General features: G+C 44.7%; 2 non-coding genes across 2 annotated transcripts; both read left to right on the top strand.

Annotated features, from left to right (window-relative positions):
* The first annotated feature begins 2,446 nt into the window (after positions 1 to 2,446).
* Positions 2,447 to 2,519, top strand: trnar-ucg (transfer RNA arginine (anticodon UCG)). The gene has a single exon. It is a non-coding gene; the product is annotated as a tRNA-Arg (tRNA).
* A 21,297-nt stretch (positions 2,520 to 23,816) lies between these two features.
* trnar-ucg (transfer RNA arginine (anticodon UCG)) lies at positions 23,817 to 23,889 on the top strand. Its single transcript has one exon. It is a non-coding gene; the product is annotated as a tRNA-Arg (tRNA).
* Positions 23,890 to 26,782: the final 2,893 nt, after the last annotated feature.

Below are 26,782 nucleotides of genomic sequence, written 5' to 3' on the forward strand. Positions count from 1 at the left end.
TAGATTCTTTACTCAGCGAGTCATGAGTTCATGGAATGCCCTGCCAGTAGCAGTGGTGGACTCTCCCTCTTTATGGGCATTTAAACGGGCATTGGATAAGCATATGGAGGATAGTGGGCTAGTGTAGGTTAGGTGGGCTTGGATCGGCGCAACACCGAGGGCTGAAGGACCTGCACTGTGCTGTATTTTACTATGTTCTATGTTCTATGAAACCTGAGGGCCAACTTTTATACACTAAGACCGATAAGCATATAGAATGAGCTGCCAGCGGAAGTGGTTGAGGGAGAAACATTAACAATATTTAAAAGGTATTTGGACAAATACATGCACAGGAATTGTTCAGAAGGATAAAGGGCCAAGTGCAGGGAAATAAGATTATCGTGGAAGGATAATTTGGTTGGCATGGATCAGTTTGAGCTAAAGCCCTGTCTCTGTGATGTGCAACTCTCACACTCTCGGACACAAATCAGATACCAGAAATGTTGGAGAATGCAAATTTTACTGAGTTGGGGAACTGAGGCTGATCAATATTAGTGAAGAAATGTTGCTTTGATAATTGCGGGGATGGACGGTGGATCAACCCACAGGGCCTGATAGTCTACATCCAAGCGTACTTCACAAAGTGGTTCCAGCAATAGATAATGCATTCACTGCCAGGATTGTCTACATTCTGATACAGTCCCTGCAGACTGGAGAGCAGCTGATATCACTCGAATATTAAAAAATGGAGACATTGTCTTTGTTTTCTCTATAATCCTGAAATTTCCTGCGGTAGTACCGAGTTCTACTGAGACTCTCTTCGGGCGGAGTGTGTCCCCATGATGCATCGTACAATAAACTGATTAATACTCAAGGTCTGCCTGCAGTGATTTTCTACAGCAGCGCGGGTGTTTAATTATGTAACTGCACATACATTTCTGTGTCTATTGCCATGTAAGCACATCATATTGCCATGAAACCACTTTGGGTGTCAGAGGTCACCGGCATGCTCTCGTCGTTGGAAGATGCTCACGTGTATTTCAGATAATGTGCTTTCCATGCAATGCAGCTTTCCTGCTTGATGAAGAGATGGTATACTAGCCTTCATTGTGAGAGGTTGAGTCCAGGAGCAGGGATGTGTTGTCGCCTTGGTGAGGCCACACCTCCAATATTGTATGCCGTTTTGGTCTCCTTTTCTGAGGAATGTATTATCTATCCTGTCTAGACCTGTTAAGATTTTATAAGTCTCTATGAGATTCCTTCCTCATCCGTCTGAACTCGGGAGGAAACAATCCTAACGCAGTTAATCTCTCCTCATACGTCAGCCCCACCATCCCCTGAACCAGCCGGGTAACCCTTCACTGCACTCCCTCAAGAGCAAGACCATATTATTCTTCATCATTCTTGAAGCAGATCCTTTGCCTGACTGTAGAAAATCTCACCATGCAGAAAGTAAATTCACAAGTCACATGCATCCATTCCGCACTCATGCCCGGGCACACTTGTTTGATCATTTAGGGACTCTGCATTTGAGAGGACGCAGAATGTGCGAATTTGTAACGTCACCTCCAAATCTCAGCATAGCAACTGGGATACTCTCGTCCACATCTCAATTACACCCAACATGTCTTTCACTCCTCCCTCTTCATCTTCCAGGGCTGTATAATTCCTTGCAAGCACATCTGTGCCTCTCGGTTGTCCAGACTGAAATAAAGAGTATTGTTGTGACAAGATCTGCTGTTGGAATTGCTGAGGGAACTCAGCAGGAGCGGCAGTGCCTGAGGGAGGAAACGGAATTCTCATAAAGTTCCGTAGAAATTCTGAAACGGAGTCTCTGATTCTCTCTCCACAGATGCGGCCAGACCGGATGATTTTTTGTTTTCCTGCAGTTTCTGCTTTTGCTTTTAGCTGAATGTCTATTCCATTGACCGGAATGATACACCCAGACACACCATGTACCGATATTTATATCTTTCAAAAACTGAGGCAATTGAATTCAAACAAATGCAGAACGATGCTCTTCCCTCAGCTCCACAGACAGAGGAACTCGGGAAAGCAGCGGCGTGACATGGTTCTATAGGTAAAGCTGAGTGATTGCACTTATAAACAGGCAATCCCGTTTCTTTTTGCGGTGTCTCGCTGAATTTGGTCAAGGCATTGACTGGAATAGACCATGATTCAATGTATGAAAGCACATTTCACTCGGGTGGAACCTAAACCCGCATAGTGACTGGGAATAAAACAATGGAAACTCTCAGCACAGGAACAAGAGACACTGAAGCAGACACATGAGGACAAATATCTTTTCTCTGTCAGTGAAAGGCCCTGCTTCACAAAGGGGAGACTTCGAGGTGAAGCAGTGACGGTGATAATTTCTGCTGATTATTCACCCGATGATTGCCGTTTCTGACCGAAGTCCGTGTTTAAATTACATACTGACAACCTGTCTGCACCAGCCCGGCGTTTGGGGCCAGTAGCGTAATGGACAACGCGTCTGACTTCGTATCCGAAGGTTGTAGGTTCGAGTCCTACCTGGCTCGGGGCTGTGGCGCTCTTTATTGCGCATGCTTCCTGTTGCATTGCCATTTCTGAGTTGTTTGGAGATGCTGGCATTGGATTCGTGCGTTTGTGAATTTGAAAGTTGCATTTCAGCCCGTTGCAGCTCATTCTCACACCATGTTGACAGATCTCTGAAAATTGCCACCCAGGTAAATAGTGCTGTGAAGAGGCATATGGTGTACTGGCTTTTATCGGTAGAGGAATTGAGTTCCGGAGTCCTGAGGTCATGTTGCAGTTGTATAAGACTCTGGTGCAGCCGCATCTGGAGTATTGTGTGCAGTTTTGGTCGCCATACTATAGGAAAGATGTGAAGGCACTGGAACGGGTGCAGAAGAGGTTTACCAGGATGTTGCCTGGTATGGTAGCAAGATCGTATGAAACCTGAGGGCCAACTTTTATACACTAAGACCGATAAGCGTATAGAATGAGCTGCCAGTGGAAGTGGTTGAGTGAGAAACATTTCCAGTCCCCAGAGTTCGAGTTTCTCCCGCACCGCACACCCCATTCCCACTCCCCAGACTCTGTGCATCACCCTCCCCACACCCGCAACCCACTCCCAGAGTCTGCGTGTCTCCCTCCCCCTCATACCCACACCCCTACTCCCCAGAGTCGATGTTTCTCTCTCACCCCATACCCCAAAATACACTCCTCGAATCTGTTATGCTCCCCCCTACCCGACTCACAGTAATCCCCATTGCCAGAGTCTCTTTGGCTTCACCCCCACACACACACACACACACCACAGTCACACTCCCAGAGACTGAGGGCCTCCCTCACTCCTCGCCCACATTTCCAGTTCCCAGAGTTCGAGTTTCTCCAACACCACACACCTCATTCCCACTCCCCGACTCCGTGCATCTCCCTCCCAAAAACCTCTATTCCCACTCCCAGACTCTGTGTGTCTCCTTCCTCCCACACCCCCATCCTCACTCCCAGAGTCTGTGTGTCTCCCTTCACTCCCACATTCCCATCCCCACTCCAGAGTCTGTGCGTCTCCCTCCCACCACACCTCTAACCCCACTCCCAGAGTCTGTTGTCAAAATCCCCCGACATCTCCATCCCCACTCTCAGAGTCTGTGTGTTTCTCGCCCCCATCTTTTATCCCAGAGTCCGTGTGATTCCCTCCTCCTACAGCCAACTCCCAACTCCAGTGTCTATGCATCTCTTCACCCATGCTCATCCCAACTTCCATAGTCTGTGTATCTCCCTCCCGCAACATCTCCACCCCATTGCAGAGTCTATGTGTCTCCCTCTCCCTCACACACCCAAGGTCTGTGAGTCTCCCTCCCTCCATACCCCCATCCCCACTCCCAGAGTCTATGTGCTCCCCTTTACCCCACAATCCCATTCCCACTCGGTAGAGTGTGTTTATCACCCTCCCCACACACCCCCATCCTGACTCCCAAAGACTATGTCTCCCTCTCCCCCCACACTGCCATTTGCACTCCCGGAGTCTGTGTGTCTCCCTGGTCCACACATCTCCATCCCCACTCCCTAGAGTTTGTGCTTCTCCATCCACACCTCCCCACACTGCTGAAGGCTGCAGAATATAGAATCTAAAACCGATTTTTAAAAAAAAGTTTATATCATACGAAAAAGTAACAAAAAGTGCAAGATCAGAAATATTAAAAGGTACAGTCGAAGTGCTCCAGATTTTGAGAATTGAATGACCTTGTTAGATGGTTTGGAGATTCGTCCAACAACGTCCTGGAATCAGACTGTTAAACCGAGTTCGAAGGTTGATTTGTAAGTGTTACATCAACGTGATTGCATACCGCCCCATGAACCTGTTTCCAGATATAGGCCACATTTGCAGATGTTTCCTCAGACTGTTTCCCCTGGGTATTTATTTTCTGATCAGAAGCGAAATGTGTGGCACACAGAAACAGGAAGTTTTGGGTCAGCTGAGAATGACACACCGGGCAACAATTCCCTGTTATCAGTGCAAGCAGTCTTCCTGCCTGTGGGGGTGAACACTCACTGACAGCATCAAAACGAAATAGGCAGATTACGGTTGGTTTCAACATTGTATTCAATTCCATTCCAAGTTTCCACAATGAAACATAAAACACCCAAGATTATTTAAGCTAAAGTACGTTAACTGTCAGCTGAGAGTTATCACTGGGCGAAACAGGCCAAAGGACAATTAATAATTTCATTTGCAATTCTCTGTTTAAACCTTTCACAAACTTCGGCGATATCTCAGGTCAAAGGCAAGAAGAGATTGTATCAATGCACAGGTATTTCTACCTTGTACCTATCTTCAGTCATATTTTGCTCTTCTCTTTTTGCTTTCATTCATGTAAGATATCAAGAACAAATTTAAGATTTCAGTAAGCGAATCACAGTTGAGGTTCTGGTGGACTGGACATGTTGATTCCGCTTGCACAAGAAGGGTGGTAGGGATATTCCAGAGCTTGACGTCAGTGCTGGGAAAGTGCTGGAGAATGTACTGAGGGATGAAATCCATTTACCTTTGGAAAAGAATAGGATTATCAGTGATAGACAATGTGGTTTTGTGTGGGGGAGATTGTGCCTTGCCAATTTAGTAGAGTTGTTGAGGAAGTGGCCAAATAGATAGATGAAGGAAAGGCTGGCACGGTAGGTTCATTTAAGGTGCGTCTGAACAGATACATGAGGAGGATACAGATTCTTAGGAATTGAGTGATAGGTTTAGATAGTGAATTTGGATCAGCACACGCTTGGAGGGCGGAAGGGACTGTTCCTGGGATGTTAATTTACTTTGTTCATTGTTCTTCCTTGTGTAGTAATGGACATTAAAGTAGATATTTCAGAATATGCCGCAGAGATCATTTCTGCAGTGTAAGAAAACAAAACCTAAGGAAAGCAATCACAATCCCTGTTTCAAAATAAAATACTGGAACCAAACTGAGAATAAATCTATATTGTTGCACACTGATAGGGGGTAGACCTGAAGATTTGACAGATATAGGAAAGTGGAAGAATGTACGTTTAATAAGGAAACAAGTATCAGACTAAAAGTTAGAGTTAGCTAGTTAGATTAAATAGACAGAGACATTACTGACAGGTTTTAAAATATAATTAACAATATGGAGGTTGGTGTTGTGGACAGTGAGTCAGTGAAACTAGCAACAAAAAGGAAATGGTCAATTCATTGTATAGGTACATTGCGACAGCCCTCTACATCAAAAATAGGTGGAAAATCAGGAAAACCAAAGAAGGTTGAGATAGAATTGAAATTACAATCGCCACTGAAGCGTTCCTGATAAAATAGTTGTAGCCTGGATAAGGGTTAAAATTCATGCTCGGAATATTCACAGAAAACTGACTCACAAAATGTTTCATGCATTAGTTTTTAGTTTCCAAAATCAGGGAATGTTCTATGAAATTGCAAAATTGTGAATTGAAATCCTTCATTAAAAGGGACAGATACAGAAAGCAGAAGCTACTTGACAGTTAAGTCAGCTTCTGGCATAAGGAGTAAGATAGAAACTATTATCAGGAACGGTCAAGTTAATCAGATGGAATCAATATGACTTTGTAATGGCAACATCATGCCTGCAGTTCATCGCAGATTTCTGACGACTTTGAGCGTGTGCAGTTGATAAAGGAACAGCAGTTCACGTAATGTATTTAGATACAGGAGTCATTGAAACATAAAAATATTGACCAGGAGTAGGCTATACACATCATTGAGCTTGTCCTGTGATTCAGTACAATCAGGGCTAATAAAAGTCCAGTGAACATTCAAAGCACTCCCTCTATGGTGATGATAGCTTTCCAGACATAAGGAAAACTTAATTGCACTCCGTTCACCAATTGTAGTCTAACCAAACTCCTATGCAACTTAAACAAAGCTTCATTGCTCCAGGGTTCAAATTATCCTGTAGTAAGGGCGAACATTCTATTAATCTTCCAAATCTGGAGTGAATAAAGGGTCACATCAAACATTTTTCTGGTGGATAATTAAACAACTCATCGGAGGGGTAGGATATTTCTATCGTTCCTGATGGAGAACACAACACATCAGTGTAAAAGTTAAGGCTGAAGCATTCACAGCAATCTATCGTCAGAAATGCCAATTGTACGATCCATCTCGGCTTCGTCCGATTATCAGCAATATTACCGATACATGTTTTCAGCCAATTTGCTTCTCTCCACGTGATAACAAGACATTCTGGGAAGCTCTGCTTACTCAAACGTTACGCAGCCGACAAAAGTACTGATGGTTTTAGCGAGGCAAGCACTTCCAGCGTAGCTGCAACGATGGCAAAAATCCGACAACGTGTGAAATAGTTGAAAAGTGTGTTGCTGGAAAAGCGCAGCAGGCCAGGCAGCATCCGAGGAGCAGGAGAATCGACGTTTCGGGCATAAGTCCTTCTTCAGTAATCAGGACTCCTGAAAAGGGCTTATGCCTGAATCATCGATTCTCCTGCTCCTCGGATGCTGCCTGGCCTGCTGCAATTTTCCAGCACCACACTTTTCAACTCTGGTCTCCAGCATCTGCAGTCCTCACTTTCTCCCAGTGTGGGAAATAGGCCAGCCACTTCCTGAGCACAGAAAGCAGGACAATCCAATCTGACCAATTTCTGCTCCCATGCTCGGTCATGAGTTGGGTGTGTGAAAATGCCATCAACAGAGCAATCTGTTTCCTCCGGGTGCTCCGGTTTTCTCCCACAATCCAAAGATGTGCGGGTCAGGTGAATTGGCCATGCTAAATTGCCCATAGTGTTAGGTAAGGGGTAAATGTAGGGGTATGGGTGGGTTGCGCTTCGGCGGGTCGGTGTGGACTGGTTGGGCCGAAGGGCCTGTTTCCACACTGTATGTAATCTAATCCTGACCGAATTCCACACTTGATTTATGCATAGACAAAGAACTGATTCCCTGAAGCGCGGGCAGAGAGACAGCACTTGACTTAAACGTCACATTCGCCCGAGATTAATATTATAGGGCCCGACGAGAACTGGAATCAGTGAGTATCAGATGACAAACTCTCTGTTGCCTGGAGTCGTACCTCGTACATTGGAAGATGGATCTGATTGTTGGAGGTCAATCCTCTCAGCTCCAGGACACCTCCATTCGAGTTCCTGAGGGAAGTATCCTTGGCCGAAGCATCTTCAGCTGTGTAATCAATCATCCTCATTTCATCGTAAGACCAGAATTGAAATCTGTGCCGATGATAGCACTTTTTATGACATCTCGTACATGGAAGCAATACATATTCAAATGTAACAATATCAGGACATTATCCGGAATTGGACTGACGAGTGACATTGACACCACTTCCAGGCAATAAGAGATAATCTAGCAAAAACGCCTTGACATTCAATGGTGTTACCCTCATTGAAAAAACCCCGCCCCACTATCAGCATGCTGGGTATTATCGTTAACTAGAAACTGAACTGGACATTCCATATAAGCACAACGGTTCGAATAGCAGGCCAGGGGCTCGGAATACTGTGACAACCAATTCACCCTCCTGACCCCTAAAGCTAATTGGCTCTCTAAAAAGCAGAAGTTAGGAGTGTAATGGCACACTTCCCCACTTGACTGGATGGGTGCAGCTTCAGCTACACTCAAGAAGCTTGACGTCATCCAGGGCAAAGCATCCCACTTCAGTAGTCGCACTCTTACAAGCACACGTTGCCTCCAAATTTGATACTCAGTACCTGCAGTGAGAAAGCTCTCACAAACAGAAATGCAATAAATCTGACACTTTATATTACGACCAAGAACTCAACACGTGTAAATTATGGGGGAGCATGGAAATCTGAAAAAAAAGCAGAACAGAAATGTGGGAATCATGGACCAGGTGAATCAGGTTCTGCAGCCAGAGCATCGAATATAGATGTTAGATTGATTGTTGGATGCAAAGTCTCCTGTTATATTGCCAGTATTCCACTCCAATATTTATTCGTGATATAAAGTGTCAGATTTATTGCATTTCTGTTTGTGAGAGCTTTCTCACTGCATTTCCAACATTAGGATCAGAGTGGTAATATCACTCGAACAGTATTCCAAACTCCAGTTGGAGGTTGAGTGGACAGGAGGTGGAATACACCATTTGCCAAGGGGAAATTTGAATGTAAAGTAATCAGGAAAAAAATGGTGACAATGTAACAATAGTCAATGGAACAATACCAAAACAGCTGGTTTACTAATTACCATTAGAAAATCCGTCTACTGCATTTACCTCATCAGCCAACATCATGGATGGCAATGCTATCTCACAGCACCAGGGTCCTGGGTTCGATTTCCCCCCTGTCTGCTTGGAGTTTGCACATTCTCACTGTGTCTGCTTGGGTTTCCTCTCACAATCCAAAGCTGTGCAGACCAGATGAATTGGCCACGCTAAATTCCCCACAGTGTTCTGTGCCCTAGTCAGGGGTAAGAAAGGGTAGAGAGATGGGTTTCTCTTCGGAGGGGCGGTCTGGACTTGTTGGGCCAAAGGGCCTGCTTCCACATTGTAGAGAATCTAATCATCAGAATCCACACCCACTGTCAGGTAACTGATGATGTCTGAAGTGACATTAGCAAGTGACACAGTGGGTAATTAGGGAGAGGGTCCCATTGATGACTGAAAATGCAACATCTAAGTTTCATGATAGATTAAAAGAAAATATAAGCGCGACTAAACCTCACAACAACAATATCGATTAAATGAAATTGTTGTGGTAGTTCTTGATTTCACTTCAACTATTTTATATGGCTATTCTAAAACGCACGTTGAGCTATGTTGCATTGTTGAAAATTTTACCAATCTAAAGGGACAACAATATAAATCAATGTTCAAAGTGTATCCAATTGGACAGAAATGTTTCATTGCATGAACTTCCAGAATTCAAATATTCAGCTAAATTAAAATGTTGAATTATGTTTATCTTCCAGATATAAATAATATCTGTTGCAATTCATAGTCATGAAATTTGCCTTCACTTCCGCAAACTGTCAACGTTCTTCAAATAAAATTGGTTTGATTTGAAACTTATCATTTGAAACTTCGTTCATCTGGCTTTACTGTCATCAACTCTGCTTTGAAACCAGTGAAGTGTTTATGTAAATAAACACAGAAATAGAACTCTCAGAATAGATGACAGAACAACAAAACCCCAGGTTATATTTCCCCACAAGCACAGTACACAAATAATGGCAAATATGCAAATAAAACAACGGATTTTTAAATCTTATTTTTCATTTGTGGGACCTGGGCATCTCTTGGCTGGCTCGCATTGATCCCTATTTGCCCTCGAGAAGGTGATGGTCAGCTGTCTTCTTCAATCGCTGTTGTGGGTTGATCCATTATTCCGGTAAGGAGGGAATTTCCATAATAATTGTAGTTCGTCCCTTTAAATATAAAAGTTGTCTGATTCTAAAATCACAGTGATATCAATTTCCATGCTTAGTCCAAAAAAAACTTCAATTTTGAGATTGATTGGCACAGCTAACGTTTCTTTCTCTGTCTCTCTTTCGCTTTTCCACTCCAGCCTTCCCCCATTTTTTATATCTGATGCCGTGTTTTGCATTTCCACAATCAGACAATGTTTTCATAAATAACATAAAGTCAACGCCTCACCAACATATTGGCTCATAGTGTCATAGCGAAGTCCAGCGTGGAAACAGACCCTTTGGTCAGACATGTCCATGCAGAACAAATATCCCAACCCAATCTTATCCCACCTGCCAGCACCCGGCCCATATCCCTCCAAACCCTTCCTATTCATAAATCTCATTAGATGTCTTTTAAATGTTGCAATTGTACCAGCTTCCACACTTCCTGTGGCAACTCATTCCATACACGTACCACACATTAAGTGAAAAAATTGCCCCTTAGATCCCTTTTGCATCTTTCCCCTCTCACCCTAAACCTACGCCATCTAGTTCTGGACTCACCCATCCAGGGAAAAGACTTTTCCTATTTATCCTATCCATGCCCCTCATGATTTTATAAACTTTGATGAGGTCACCCCTCAGCCTCTGAAGCTCCAGGGAGAACAACCATAACCTATTCAATCTCTCCCTATAGCTCAAATCCTCCAAACCTGGCAACATCCTTATAAATCCTTTTTGAACCTTTTTTTAAGTTTCACAATATCCTTCCAAAAGGAAGGAGACCAGAATTGCATTAAATATTCCAACAGTGACCCTAATCAATGTCCTGTACAGCTGCAACTTGACCTTCCAACTCCTCTACTCAATACCCTAACCAATAAAGGAAAGTATACCAATCGCCTTCTTCACAATCCTGTCGACTTGCGGCTCTACTTTCAAGGCGCTATGAAACTACACTCAAAGGTCTCTTTGCTCAGCAGCGCTATCTAAGACCTTACCATCTTATGATCTGCTAAGATTTGCTTTCCCACAATGCAGCACCTCACATATATCTGAATTAAAATCCAACTGTCACTCCTCAGCCCACTGTCCCATCTGATCAAGATCCCATGGAAACCTGAGATAAGCTTCTTCATTGTCCACTACATATCCAATAATGGTGTCATTTGCAAACTTACTAACTATACCTCTTATGCTCGCATCCAAATCACTTATATCAATGATTAAAATTACTGGACCCAGCACCGATCCTTGTGGCACTCCACTGGTCACAGGCCTCCAGTCTGAAAAACATCCCTCCACCACCATCATCTGTCTTCTACCTTTGAGCCAGTTCTGTATCCACATGGTTAGTTCTGCCTCTATTCTGTGAGATCTCACCTTGCTAACCAATCTCCCTTGGGGAACCTTGTTGAACGACTTACTGAATTCCATATAGATCACATCCACTGCTCTCGTCTCCAAAATCCTCTTGGTAACTTCTTCAAAAAACTCAATCAAGTTTGTGAGACATGATTTCCCACGCTTAAAGCCATGTTGAAGATCCCGAGTCAGTCCTTACCTTTCCAAGTGCATGTACATCCTGTAACTCATAATTCCCTCCAAAGTCCTTCCCACCACCAACGTCACGCTCACTGTTCTATAGTTCCCTGACTTGTCCTTACCATTTCATAAACAGTGGATCCACGTCAGACAACCTCCAATCTTCCAGCACCTCACGTGTGACTATTAATTACACAAATTCCTCAGCAAGAGGACCAGCAATCACTTCACTAGGGTCCCACAGAGTTCGAACCTACACATGATCAGGTCCTGGGGATTTATCCACATTTATGTGTTTCAAGCTCAATTATAAAGAACGAGAAGCAGGCATTTTTGCGAATGGAGTTTTGTCTTCTATTCAATGACGTTGTGGTTGAACTGATAATCCTCACCTCTGCTATTCAGCCTTTTCCCAATCAGCACTGATTCCATTACCGATTCAAACTCTGCCAGTTACCCTTGAAAGTATGCAATGGCCCAACCTCGGTGCCCTGTGGTAAAGAATTCTACAGATTCACTTCATTTTGGGAGAAGAATTTCTCTTCTGCCTCAAACCTGTGACCTCTAAGCCAGAGATTACACTCCCTGGTTCTAGACTCTTCCAAAAGTGGAAACAACATTTCTGCTATTAACGCGCTATGTTTCCTGAAATTTCAGAATGTCACCACTGAATAATCTATGTTGCAATTGGTACAAGCTCAAACTACTCAATCTCTATTCTCAAGACAGTCCCTCCATCCTCAAGATCAGTCTGCTGAACCTCATGTGGATTGTCGCAGATTCCAGAGTATCTTTCCTTTAATACGAGTCCCACAATAGTTGACAGTATTCAGCTGTGATATGACGAGAGCTTCTTTTAAGTTTTAACAAAACTTACAGTCATACAGTTATACAGCACAGAGGTAGATCCTTCGTTCCAACTCATCTGTGGTGAACTGAAATCCCAATTTGACCGAGTATCATATGGCAAACAGGTGACCCATATTTCTCTAAATGTTTCCTTCTCGTACACACATTCAGCTGCCTTTTAAATTTTAAAGTTATACTCGCCTCCACCACTTCATTTAGCAGATTTTTCTGTGTATATACCACCATCTATGTGAAAACGTTACCCTTCGGGACCTTTTCCAACATTTCTCCTCTCGCCATAATCCTCTGTCTTATAGTTTTGGACTCCCCAACACTCTGAAAAAGACCTTGGTTATTCATCATAACAATGCCCCTCATGATTTCCGGATCTTGTTCAGGCCAACCTTCAGCCCCCTTTCCTCGTGCTGCAGGGAAAAGAAACGCCCCAGCCTATTCAGGGTCACCTTATAGATTAAATGCTGAGAGTTTGTTTCTGGAAATGCACTGCGAGTCAGGCAGCATCCGAGGAGCAGGAAATTCGACGTTTCGGGCAAAAGCCCATCCTCAGGAATGGAGGCAGGGAGCCTCCAGGTGGGTAAGTGGTGCTCAGTCCATGGAATGATCATCCATGGTCTTGTTGAACAGCGGAGCAGGCTCGTAGGGTCAGATGGCTGAATACTTCTCACATTTCTTACGTTGTGGTATTGTTATGTTTTTACAGACCTCCAATCCAAAAGGCAACACTCCACGACCACTAAATAAAAATCAAAAGAACTGCAGATGTCGTGTATCTGAAACAAAAACCGGAAACTGTGGAAAAACTCAGAGGCTCTGGCAGTATCTGTGGAGAGAAAACTCAACTCTCCATGGTTTCCTGGTTTTCCTTTGGAGCCTTCTTAAGTAACGCCACCACATTAGCCCATCTCCGGTCTTCCAGCACCTCATCCATGATTATCAATGATACAAACACCTCAGCAAGGGGCTCCGGAATCTCCACCTAATCTTCCCACTAAGTTCTGGGAATCACCTGATCAGATCTCAGGGATTTCAGGGATTTATCTCTGTTTTTTGGCTTCGAGACATACAGCGCCTCCTCTACTCTGAGATGAACTCTTTTTAAGGCAATACTATGTATTTCCCAATTTCCTTAGTTTCCATGCACCTATTAATGCAAAATATTTGTTCAGTGTCTCATCCATCTCTTGTGGTCTCACACATAGGCAGCTATGGTGGTCTTTAAGCGGCTGTATTCTCTCCTTGATTATTTTCTACCCTTTCTGTATTAATGGAATCGTTTGGGATTTTCTTTAACATTATTTGTCAAAGTTACGTCATGCCCATTTTTTACCTTCACGATTTCCGACTGCCCTTTTTTCCTTTTCCGGATTCACTCGATCCCACCTGCCTACATCTGATATATCTCTCCTATTTCTTGACCAGTGTCTCAATTTCTCCTGTCATTCTGCTTTCCCTGCACCGACGAAGTTTACCCTTCACACAAACAGGAACATACCATCACTGAACTCTCATGATCTCATGCTTAAATGCTTCACATTTCCCAACCGTACCTTCTCCTGTGCATAGCCCGCCATCCCTAAATCAACCAGATTTTCAAAGTTCCTGTGAGATGCCATCAAACCTGGCCTCACTCCAATTTGGAACATTCATTTTTTTAATCAATTCTACTATTTTTCATAACGGCTTTCAAACTAATAGAATTATGATTACTTGCTCCGAAGTCTGCCCCCCAGGACATCTCAGTCACTTGCCCTGCTCAGTTTCGGAACAGAAGTTCAAGTATTGCACAGCCTCTAGTCGGTGCTTCCATATATTGAATACGAAATCTTCCTTGAATATACCTAACCAATTACGCCCCATCCAAGACCTTAACACTATGACAGTCCCAAAAATTGGAAAGTCAAAAATAACTGACCATAATCCGATTGTTCTTACATATAGCTGAGATCTCCTTACATATTCACTTGCGAAAGTCCAGTTGACTATTGGGAGGACTATATTACACTTCCAGTAAGGTGATCACCCCATTTCTCAAAATTAGGTTCCATCTATGTAACGTCACTGGGCAGTCTCCCAGAATTTCCTCGCAGCATCCAGCCAAACTGTGCTTCTGAAGCAGTACCACTCCTCCTCCACTCTTGTTTTCCCCCTCACCCTGTCTATCCTTTATATAGCATCTACACTCCTGAAGATTAAGCGGCCAGTCCTGTTCATCCCTGAGCCACATTTCTGTAATGGTTAAGATACCCCCATCCCAAATTCCCATCCATGCCCTATGTTCACCTGCCCCGTCTGTCAGGCCTCTTGCACTCAAGTAAATGCTGCTTTGCAGTCTTACCTCATTTATGCCAAACTGTTGCCTGTCTTGACTCTTCGAATGGTTCACCGTGTCTATTTTACCATCCTCAACCTTTTCCTTTTTCTCACTATTGCATTGAGTCTCACCATCTCCCTTACCAGCTTGAAGCCTTCAGGGTATCACGAGAAAGTTTTCCCGTAACAGTGTTGGTCCCTTTCCAATTCAAGTGAAACCTGTCCCTCTTAAAGATGTCATTTCTGTTGATGAAGAGATCTCAATGATCGGGAAATGTGAATCCTAGCCCTTGCAACAGCTCCTCAGCCGCGCATTTATCTGCTCGTTTTTTTTATTATTCCAACTCTCAATATTCCATTAGTTTTTAAACAAAGCCCAACATTATGTTTGCCTTTGTTGCAGTTAAAATTAAAAGCTGGCATTTCGTCATTCTGTGATGAGGATTCCCAAATCTGTTCGTAGATTTCAGAATTCAATCTTTATGTAAATAATATTCAGTTGCTCTACCTTTCCTGCTAAAATTCATAACTTCATTTTTATGTCATTTCTGATTTATTTCACCCCATTATATTAATATGCAAAGTTTCTTGTTCCCTCTCATTTCCAATCTATCACCCTCTGCAAACTGTTTTGCTTCATACCCACCACTTACCTCCTCTACAATTTTCGTGTCATTTGCCAACTTGTCTGCAGTACATTCACTTCCCTCATCTAAGTCGTTAAAATACTTTGTTAATATTTGTGTCCCCTGAAACGGATTTATGTGGTATCCACCAGCTACAGATTGACATCCTGTAATGTTAAATGTGGAATCAAACACTCTTACGCTTGTGATTTCCACAATCTTCTCCCCGTGGCAACACAATACCTCAGAAACCACAGGCTGTTATCTTGTTAAATAAGCTTACGTGTGGTACCTTATTAAATGTCTTCAGAAAACAAAAAAAATCACAAATTCCTCCTTATTCTCAAAGAATTCTAACACATTTATCAAGCAAGATTTCCCTTTTGTAAATCCATTCTCAGTCCTCTTGATCATGTCATGTACTTTTAAATGCTCTGGTGTGACGTGCTTTATTATAGACGACATAATTTTTCCAATAAATGATGTTAATTATCCAATAATGGCCTCAGTCAGACTTTTTTGTGTCCTTACTTTTTTTGAGTGAAGATGTTACCTTGTCACTTTGCCAATGTCGTCATACTTTCCTGAAACCTAATGATTATTGGAAAGTTACAACTAGTGCATCCAACACATTTTTTTTCTTACTTATTTTTCTATCTTGGATTGCACCTCATTAGTTCCAATGCTTTTTGCGGTAAATACTCCTGTAAATTTCTCTGACGTTTTCTTTGTAGTGAAAGTCATTGTATTGCATTGCTCACCGTTTCTTTTGCCATTCATTATTTCTTAATTATAGAATGTTCATTGCTTGCTACTTTCACGGCAGATGCTGACTATTTATTCATCTTTTCTGTCATTGCGTGGTTCCCAGTCAGGAATTCCCAGCTTCATTCAATATGGGCCTATATTCACGTTGGTTTTTCTCTTCAGTTCTTTCTATTTAAGAATACTCTTGCCGTCCACTTTAATATCAGCCGTGGTTTCACTTTCGATGTTTACCTTCTCCCGCCTTATTAATCTTTACATAGAACATAGAACATTACAGCGCAGTACAGGCCCTTCGGCCCTACATGTTGCGCCGCCCTGTCATACTAATCTGAAGCCCATCCCACCTACACTATTCCATGCGCGTCCATTTGCCTGTCCAATTTGCAGGCTTATTGATATTTCTATAAACATTCCGAATGTCCTGCTCACCGAAAATATTTCCCACTTTTTATGTTTTCCTTTTAATTCAATTTGTTGCTATTTGCAACTCTTCTACATAAACATAATGCACTCGTCCCCTTCCTAGATTTCTTCCTTCTCACTTGAATTATATCATTACTGTGAGCGTTGAACTGTTTCTCTGAATGGATTGCCATTGTTCTTCACATTGTTCCCGTTTCCTGGTCCATCCCAGCAAACTCTGCCCTCATCCGTTTACAATTACACTTATATAAGCTGAGCACATTTGTTTCGGATGTAAGATTCTCCCTCTCCAAATGAATGCTCAAACCTTGCTGTTCCGAGGCAATCTTTCAGTCTGTCACCATTCATAAAATCTGACTCATTGCACATTACCAGATTCAGTACATCAAGATTTCAGGTTGAACCACGATATACTGTTTCAGGGATCTGTATGAATTCTTCTTTGTGACTACCTTTGTTGATAGAGTCATAGAAATGTATAGCACAGAAACAGACACTTCGGTCCAACTCGCCCATGCCAATCAGATACCCCAACCTAATCTCGTCCCACCTGCCAGTACCTGGCCCATCCCCCTCCAAACTCTTCCTATTCATATGCCTATCCAGGTGTCCTTAAAATATTGCAATTGTAACCAGCCGACACCACTTCCTCTGGCAGCTCATTCCATGCACGTATCACCCTCTGCATGAAAACAGTTCCCCCTTAGGTCTCCTTTATAACTTTCCCCTCTCACCATAAACTTATGCCTTCTAGTTCTGGACTCCCCCACTCCGGAGAAAAGACTTTATTTATCCTATCCATACCCCTCATGATTTTAGAAACCTCGATAAGGTCACCCCTCAGCCTCCGATGCTCCAAGGGAAACAGCCCCAGCCTATTCAACCTCTCAAATCCTCCAACCCTGGCAGCATCCTTATAAAACTTTCCTTACCCCTTTCAAGTTTCACATCATCATTCTGATAGAAAGGAGACCAGAGTTGCACGCAATATTCCAAACGTGGCCTAACCAATTTTCTGTACAGCCGCAATATGACCTGCCAATTCCTGTACTCAAAACTCTGACCAATAAAGGAAAGCATACCAAGCGCCTTCTTCGCTCTCCTGTTTTCCTGCGACTCCACCTTCAAAAGGAGCTATGAACCTGCACTCCAAGGTCTCCTTGTTCAGCAACACTCACTATGACCTTACCGCAGGAAATGTACAACCCAACCTCCACCCCCGGCACCTTCCCCTGCAACCGCAGGAAATGTACCCCCCACCAACCCAACCTCCACCCCCGGCACCTTCCCCTGCAACCGCAGGAAATGTACCCCCCACCAACCCAACCTCCACCCCCGGCACCTTCCCCTGCAACCGCAGGAAATGTACCCCCCACCAACCCAACCTCCACCCCCGGCACCTTCCCCTGCAACCGCAGGAAATGTAACCCCCCACCAACCCAACCTCCACCCCCGGCACCTTCCCCTGCAACCGCAGGAAATGTAACCCCCCACCAACCCAACCTCCACCCCCGGCACCTTCCCCTGCAACCGCAGGAAATGTACCCCCCACCAACCCAACCTCCACCCCCGGCACCTTCCCCTGCAACCGCAGGAAATGTACGGTCCCCAACGCCTTATTTTCACTATGGACATCCAGTCCCTGTACACCTCCATCCCCCATCACGAAGGACTCAAAGCCCTCCGCTTCTTCCTTTCCCGCCGCACTAACCAGTACCCTTCCACTGACACCCTCCTTCGACTGACTGAACTGGTCCTCACCCTGAATAACTTCTCTTTTCAATCCTCCCACTTCCTCCAAACTAAAGGAGTTGCCATGGGCACCCGCATGGGCCCCAGCTATGCCTGCCTCTTCGTAGGATATGTGGAACAGTCCATCTTCCGCAACTACACTGGCACCACCCCCCACCTTTTCCTCCGCTACATCGATGACTGTATCGGCGCTGCCTCGTGCTCCCACGAGGAGGTTGAACAGTTCATCAACTTTACTAACACCTTCCATCCCGACCTGAAATTCACCTGGACTGTCTCAGACTCCTCCCTCCCCTTCCTAGACCTTTCCATTTCTATCTCGGGCGACCGACTCAACACAGACATCTATTATAAACCGACTGACTCCCACAGCTACCTGGACTACACCTCCTCCCACCCTGCCCCCTGTAAAAACGCCATCCCATATTCCCAATTCCTTCGTCTCCGCCGCATCTGCTCCCAGGAGGACCAATTCCAACACCGCACAACCCAGATGGCCTCCTTCTTCAAGGACCGCAGATTCCCCCCAGACGTGATCGACGATGCCCTCCACCGCATCTCCTCCACTTCCCGCTCCTCCGCCCTTGAGCCCCGCTCCTCCAACCGCCACCAAGACAGAACCCCACTGGTTCTCACCTACCACCCCACCAACCTGCGCATACAACGTATTATCCGCCGCCATTTCCGCCACCTCCAAACGGACCCCACCACCAAGGATATATTTCCCTCCCCTCCCCTATCAGCGTTCCGCAAGGACCACTCCCTTCGTGACTCCCTTGTCAGATCCACACCCCCCACCACCCCAACCTCCACCCCCGGCACCTTCCCCTGCAACCGCAGGAAATGTAAAACTTGCGCCCACACCTCCACACTCACTTCCCTCCAAGGCCCCAAGGGATCCTTCCATATCCGCCACAAGTTCACCTGTACCTCCACACACATCATCTATTGCATCCGCTGCACCCGATGTGGCCTCCTCTATATTGGTGAGACAGGCTGCTTACTTGCGGAACGCTTCAGAGAACACCTCTGGGCCGCCCGAACCAACCAACCCAATCACCCCGTGGCTCAACACTTTAACTCCCCCTCCCACTCCACCGAGGACATGCAGGTCCTTGGACTCCTCCACCGGCAGAACACAACTACACGACGGCTGGAGGAGGAGCGCCTCATCTTCCGCCTGGGAACCCTCCAACCACAAGGTATGAATTCAGATTTCTCCAGCTTCCTCATTTCCCCTCCCCCCACCTTGTCTCAGTCGGTTCCCTCAACTCAGCACCGCCCTCCTAACCTGCAATCCTCTTCCTGACCTCTCCGCCCCCACCCCACTCCGGCCTATCACCCTCACCTTGACCTCCTTCCACCTATCCCACCTCCATCGCCCCTCCCCCTAGTCCCTCCTCCCTACCTTTTATCTCAGCCGGCTTGGCTCTCTCTCTCTTATTCCTGATGAAGGGCTTATGCTCGAAACGTCGAATTCTCTATTCCTGAGATGCTGCCTAACCTGCTGTGCTTTGACCAGCAACACATTTGCAGCTGTGATCTCCAGCATCTGCAGACCTCATTTTTTACATTAAGTGTAAAAGTCTTTTTGTCTGTCTGTCAATTGATGTGAAGATTAATTTGCCAGTGATTAATACAATGCCTTTCTTTTCATGCTTCATCATCTTCTGATCTCTGTCATGCTTTCTTATAATTTCGTGATTCTAGAATTTATTCCAGCAACGTTGTCTTTCCCATGGTATTTCTGACCTTCACCTGCGTGGATTCTATATCGACTAATGACAAAGCCTATGGCTCAGTAATACTTAAACATGCCTGGTTTACGTCATGTCTTTCAAAAACATTTAATACCACTTTGTGCAATGGTTGTGACGTGACTAAGAAAACCAGCAATTAATCTCAATTGTACCAGCAGTGTATCACAACAGACCTGAATGTGTTGATCGGAGAAGCGACTCTCAGTCTGCACTTCCATCTGCTGGAGAAGCACTGACATTACACTGATGGTGAAAATGTCAACAATACGTGTCTGATATCAATCTATTGAGAAAGCAATTGCACGCTTATTCCAGCTCATCACCTTAAGCTGGCAGCTGTAGCATTATGCAACAACTCATTGAAAGTGGATAAGACAAATTAGCATCAAATCATGGTCAAATTTTGAGAGAAATGTCTCCATTCCTTGACGTGTAGGTTTGTTCTTCTCTCTTAACGATACCAACTCTGACAATTTGGCGTCTTTATGGGCCGAGTGAAAAAAAAACAAGGGTAAAAAGAACATAAGTGGGTGTCACATGCACACCTCCAAACCGCAGAAGTGATGTTGGGAATGGCAGTAAACAGGAAATCTGAGGTGCATGTGATGAGGGAATTTTGGTGATCATGCATGATATTAACTGCACATCGACTGGACTAACCAATTAAGTAACAATGGTGGAGAGGATGAATTTCTGGATTGTATGTGGGATGGTTTCCTTGACCAATATGTGCAGAAACCAACTAGAAAGCAGGCCATCTTACGCTGGATGCTGTGTAATGAGAAGTTCATCATTGCTAATCTAACTGTAGCAGATCCCTTGGGTACAAGCAACCATGACACGCTAGAACATTTTAATCGAAATGGAGAGTGAGACCGTTGATATGGAGACTCGGGTGCTGAATCTTTAATTTTTCAGTTAAAGGGTTGGCGATTTACGGGGTATCTTATAGAAATGTAAACGACCATGACAGGCATGAACTCAGTAGGTTCCCAGCGTTGGGTAATCCATAAGACTATCAGACCATAAGACATAGGAGTGGAAGTAAGGCCATTCGGCCCATCGAGTCCACTCGGCCATTCAATCATGGCTGATGGGCATTTCAACTCCACTTACCAGCATTCTCCCCGTAGCCCTTAATTCCTTGTGACATCAAGAATTTATCAATCTCTGCCTTGAAGACATTTAGCGTCCCGGCCTCCACGGCACTCCGTGGCAATGAATTCCACAGGCCCACCACTCTCTAGCTGAAGAAATGTCTCCGCATTTCTGTTCTGAATTGACCCCCTCTAATTCTAAAGCTGTGTCCACGGGTCCTAGTCTCAGGTAAGGATGGAAATAATATAAGGGAACCTGAGGGCCAACAGTTACACACTAAGACTGTTCAGCAAATGGAATGAGCTGCCAGTGGGATTGGTGAGGAGAAACATTAACAATATTTAAAAGGTATTTGGACAAATACATGCACAGGAATGATTCAGAAAGATAATGGGCCAAGTGCAGGGAAATAAGATTATCGTGGAAGGATAATTTGGTTGGCATGGATCAGTTTAGGCCGAAGCCCTGTCTCTGTGATGTGCAACTCTCACACTCTCGGACACAAATCAGATACCAGAAATGTTGGAGAATGCAAATTTTACTGAGTGGGGGAACTGAGGCTGATCAACATTAGTAAAGAAATGTTGCTTTGATAATTGCAGGGATGGACGGTGGATCAACCCCCAGGGCCTAATAATCTACATCCAAGCGTACTTCACAAAGTGGTTCCAGCAATAGAGAATACATTCACTGTCAGGATTGTATACGTTCCGATACAGACCCTGCAGACTGGAGAGCAGCTGATATCACTCGAATATTCAAAAATGGAGACATTATCTTTGTTTTCCCTATAATCCTGTAATATCCCGCCGTAGTTCCTGAGCCTCTCTTCGGACGGAGTGTGTCCCCATGATGCATCGTACAATAAACTGATTAATACTCAAGGTCTGCCTGCAGTGATTTTCTACAGCAGCGCGTGTGTTTAATTTTGTAACAGCACATACATTTCTGTGTCTATTGCTATGAAAGCACATCATATTGCCTTGAAACCACTTTGGTTGTCAGACGTCACCAACATGCTCTCGTCGTTGGAAGATGCTCAATGTATTTCAGATAATGTGCTTTCATTCAATGAAGCTTTCCTGCTTGATGAAGAGATGGTATACTAGCCTTCATTGTGAGAGGTTGAGTCCAGGAGCAGGGATGTGTTGTCGCCTTGGTGAGGCCACACCTCCAATATTGTATGCCGTTTTGGTCTCCTTTTCTGAGGAATGTATTATCTATCCTGTCTAGTCCTGTTAAGATTTTATAAGTCTCTATGAGGTTCCTTCCTCATCCGTCTGAACTCGGGAGGAAACAATCCTAACGCAGTTAATCTCTCCTCATACGTCAGCCCCACCATCCCCTCAACCAGCCTGGTAACCCTTCACTGCACTCCCTCAAGAGCAAGACCATATTATTCTTCATCATTCTTGAAGCAGATCCTTTGCCTGACTGTAGAAAATCTCACCATGCAGAAAGTAAATTCACAAGTCACATGCATCCATTCCGCACTCATGCCCGGGCACACTTGTTTGATAACTTAGGGACTCTGCATTTGAGAGGACGCAGAATGTGCGAATTTGTAACGTCACCTCCAAATCTCAGCATAGCAACTGGGATACTCTCGTCCACATCTCAATTACACCCAACATGTCTTTCACTCCTCCCTCTTCATCTTCCAGGGCTGTATAATTCCTTGCAAGCGCATCTGTGCCTCTCGGTTGTCCAGACTGAAATAAAGAGTATTGTTGTGACAAGATCTGCTGTTGGAATTGCTGAGGGAACTCAGCAGGAGCGGCAGTGCCTGAGGGAGGAAACGGAATTCTCATAAAGTTCCGTAGAAATTCTGAAACGGAGTCTCTGATTCTCTCTCCACAGATGCGGCCAGACCGGATGATTTTTTGTTTTCCTGCAGTTTCTGCTTTTGCTTTTAGCTGAATGTCTATTCCATTGACCGGAATGATACACCCAGACACACCATGTACCGATATTTATATCTTTCAAAAACTGAGGCAATTGAATTCAAACAAATGCAGAACGATGCTCTTCCCTCAGCTCCACAGACAGACGAACACGGGAAAGCAGCGGCGTGACATGGTTCTTTCGGTATAGCTGAGTGATTGCACTTATAAACAGGCAATCCCGTTTCTTATTGCGGTGTCGAATCCTGCTGCCGGTGGCTGAAAGCACAGCAAGATGGAGTTTGTTTCGCATCTCTGTGTTTGGGATTCCAATCCCGGCGGGAAAACACTTCTTCCAGGTCAGAAGTGGCGTCAATCTCCCATGCACTCCCTGAACAGCTCGGATTCACCCGTGCACCCTGATGAAGGGCTTATGCCCGAAACGTCGAATTTCCTATTCCTTGGATGCTGCCTGACCTGCTGTGCTTTAACCAGCAACACATTTTCAGCTGTGACCTCCAGCATCTGCAGACCTCATTTTTCACCCGTGCATTGCCAGCTTTGTGCGAATTGGTGTGTTTCCAGATTCCTGACTAGAGTTTTCTCGCTGAATTTGGTCAAAGCTTTGACTGGAATAGACCATGATTCAATGTATGAAAGTACATTTCACTGGGGTGGAACCTAAACCCGCAAAGTGACTGTGAATAAAACAATGGAAACTCTCAACACAGGAATAAGAGACACTGAAGCAGACACATGAGGACAAATATCTTTTCTCTGTCAGTGAAAGGCGCTGCTTCACAAAGGGGAGACTTCGAGGTGAAGCAGTGACGGTGATAATTTCTGCTGATTATTCACCCGATGAAGGCCGTTTCTGACCGAAGTCCGTGTTTAAATTACATACTGACAACCTGTCAGCGCTACCCCAGCGATTGGGGCCAGTAGCGTAGTGGATAACGCGTCTGACTTCGGATCAGGAGATTGTAGGTTCGAGTCCTACCTGGCTCGGGGCCGTGGCGCTCATTGTTGAGCATGCTTCTTGTTGCATTGCCATTTCTGAGTTGTTTGGAGATGCTGGGTTTGGATTCGTGCGTTTGTGAATTTGAAAGTTGCATTTCAGCCCGTTGCAGCTCATTCTCACACCGGTGTATGTCAGCTCCTGATTTGACACTATGTGAGCAGCTGCTGGGATGAGAACCGCGTGTTCCATAGCCCTTAATTCCTTCTGACATCAAGAATTTATCAATCTCTGCCTTGAAGACATTTAGCGTCCCGGCCTCCGCTGCACTCTGTGACAATGAATTCCACAGGCCCACCACTCTCTGGCTGAAGAAATGTCGCCGCATTTCTATTCTGAATTGACCCTCTCTAATTCTAAGGCTGCGTCCACAGGTCCTAGTCTCAGGACTACAAGGAGTCAGTCTCATGTTTGGATGGAAATCATATAAGGAAATGGAGTACTGGGCTAATGGTCGGATACCTGGTAGTGTGGATGAGCAGTGGGATCTTGGTGTCCAAGTAGACAGATCTCTGAAAATTGCCACCCAGGTAAATAGTGCTGTGAAGAGGCATATGGTGTACTGGCTTTTATTGGTAGAGGAATTGAGTTCCGGAGTCCTGAGGTCATGTTGCAGTTGTATAAGACTCTGGTGCAGCCGCATCTGGAGTATTGTGTGCAGTTTTGGTCGCCGTACTATAGGAAGGATGTGAAGGCACTGGAACGGGTGCAGAAGAGGTTTACCAGGATGTTGCCTGGTATGGTAGGAAGATCGTATGAGGAAAGATTGAGGCACTTGGGGTGATTTCATTGGAGAAAAGAAGGTTTAGGGGTGACTTGATAGAGGTGTGCAAGATGATTAGGGGTTTAGATAGGGTTGACCATAAGAACCTTTTTCCACGTATGGAGTCAGATATTACGAGGGGGCATAGATTTAAATTAATGGTGGTAACTATAGGACTGATGTTAGGAGTAGATTCTTTACTCAGCGAGTCATGAGTTGATGGAATGCCCTGCCAGTAGCAGTGGTGGACTCTCCCACTTTATGGGCATTTAAACGGGCATTGGATAAGCATATGGAGGATAGTGGGCTAGTGTAGGTTAGGTGGGCTTGGATCGGCGCAACACCGAGGGCCGAAGGGCCTGTACTGTGCTGTATTTTTCTATGTTCTACGTTCTATGAAACCTGAGGACCAACTTTTATACACTAAGACCGATAAGCATATAGAATGAGCTGCCAGCGGAAGTGGTTGAGGGAGAATCATTAACAATATTTAAAAGGTATTTGGACAAATACATGCACAGGAATTGTTCAGAAGGATAAAGGGCCAAGTGCAGGGAAATAAGATTATCGTGGAAGGATAATTTGGTTGGTATGGATCAGTTTGAGCCAAAGCCCTGTCTCTGTGATGTGCAACTCTCACACTCTCGGACACAAATCAGATACCAGAAATGTTGGAGAATGCAAATTTTACTGAGTGGGGGAACTGAGGCTGATCAATATTAGTGAAGAAATGTTGCTTTGATAATTGCGGGGATGGACGGTGGATCAACCCACAGGGCCTGATAATCTACATCCAAGCGTACTTCACAAAGTGGTTCCAGCAATAGATAATGCATTCACTGCCAGGATTGTCTACATTCCGATACAGTCCCTGCAGACTGGAGAGCAGCTGATATCACTCGAATATTAAAAAATGGAGACATTGACTTTGTTTTCTCTATAATCCTGAAATTTCCTTCGGTAGTACCGAATTCTACTGAGACTCTCTTCGGGCGGAGTGTGTCCCCATGATGCATCGTACAATAAACTGATTAATACTCAAGGTCTGCCTGCAGTGATTTTCTACCACAGCGCGGGTGTTTAATTATGTAACTGCATATACATTTCTGTGTCTATTGCCATGTAAGCACATCATATTGCCATGAAACCACTTTGGGTGTCAGAGATCACCGGCATGCTCTCGTCGTTGGAAGATGCTCACGTGTATTTCAGATAATGTGCTTTCCATGCAATGCAGCTTTTCTGCTTGATGAAGAGATGGTATACTAGCCTTCATTGTGAGAGGTTGAGTGCAGGAGCAGGGATGTGTTGTCGTCTTGGTGAGGCCACACCTCCAATATCGTATGCCGTTTTGGTCTCCTTTTCTGAGGAATGTATTATCTATCCTGTCTAGACCTGTTAAGATTTTATAAGTCTCTATGAGATTCCTTCCTCGTCCGCCTGAACTCGGGAGGAAACAATCCTAACGCAGTTAATCTCTCCTCATACGTCAGCCCCACCATCCCCGGAACCAGCCTGGTAACCCTTCACTGCACTCCCTCAAGAGCAAGACCATATTATTCTTCATCATTCTTGAAGCAGATCCTTTGCCTGACTGTAGAAAATCTCAACATGCAGAAAGTAAATTCACAAGTCACATGCATCCATTCCGCACTCATGCCCAGGCACACTTGTTTGATAATTTAGGGACTCTGCATTTGAGAGGACGCAGAATGTGCGAATTTGTAACGTCACCTCCAAATCTCAGCATAGCAACTGGGATACTCTCGTCCACGTCTCAATTACACCCAACATGTCTTTCACTCCTCCCTCTTCATCTTCCAGGGCTGTATAATTCCTTGCAAGCACATCTGTGCACCTCGGTTGTCCAGACTGAAATAAAGAGTATTGTTGTGACAAGATCTGCTGTTGGAATTGCTGAGGGAACTCAGCAGGAGCGGCAGTGCCAGAGGGAGGAAACGGAATTCTCATAAAGTTCCGTAGAAATTCTGAAACGGAGTCTCTGATTCTCTCTCCACAGATGCTGCCAGACCGGATGATTTTTTGTTTTCCTGCAGTTTCTGCTTTTGCTTTTAGCTGAATGTCTGTTCAATTGACCGGAATGATACACCCAGACACAC

This window comes from Hemiscyllium ocellatum, assembly GCF_020745735.1.
Source record: "Hemiscyllium ocellatum isolate sHemOce1 chromosome X unlocalized genomic scaffold, sHemOce1.pat.X.cur. SUPER_X_unloc_2, whole genome shotgun sequence".
NCBI classification, from domain to species: Eukaryota; Metazoa; Chordata; class Chondrichthyes; order Orectolobiformes; family Hemiscylliidae; genus Hemiscyllium; species Hemiscyllium ocellatum.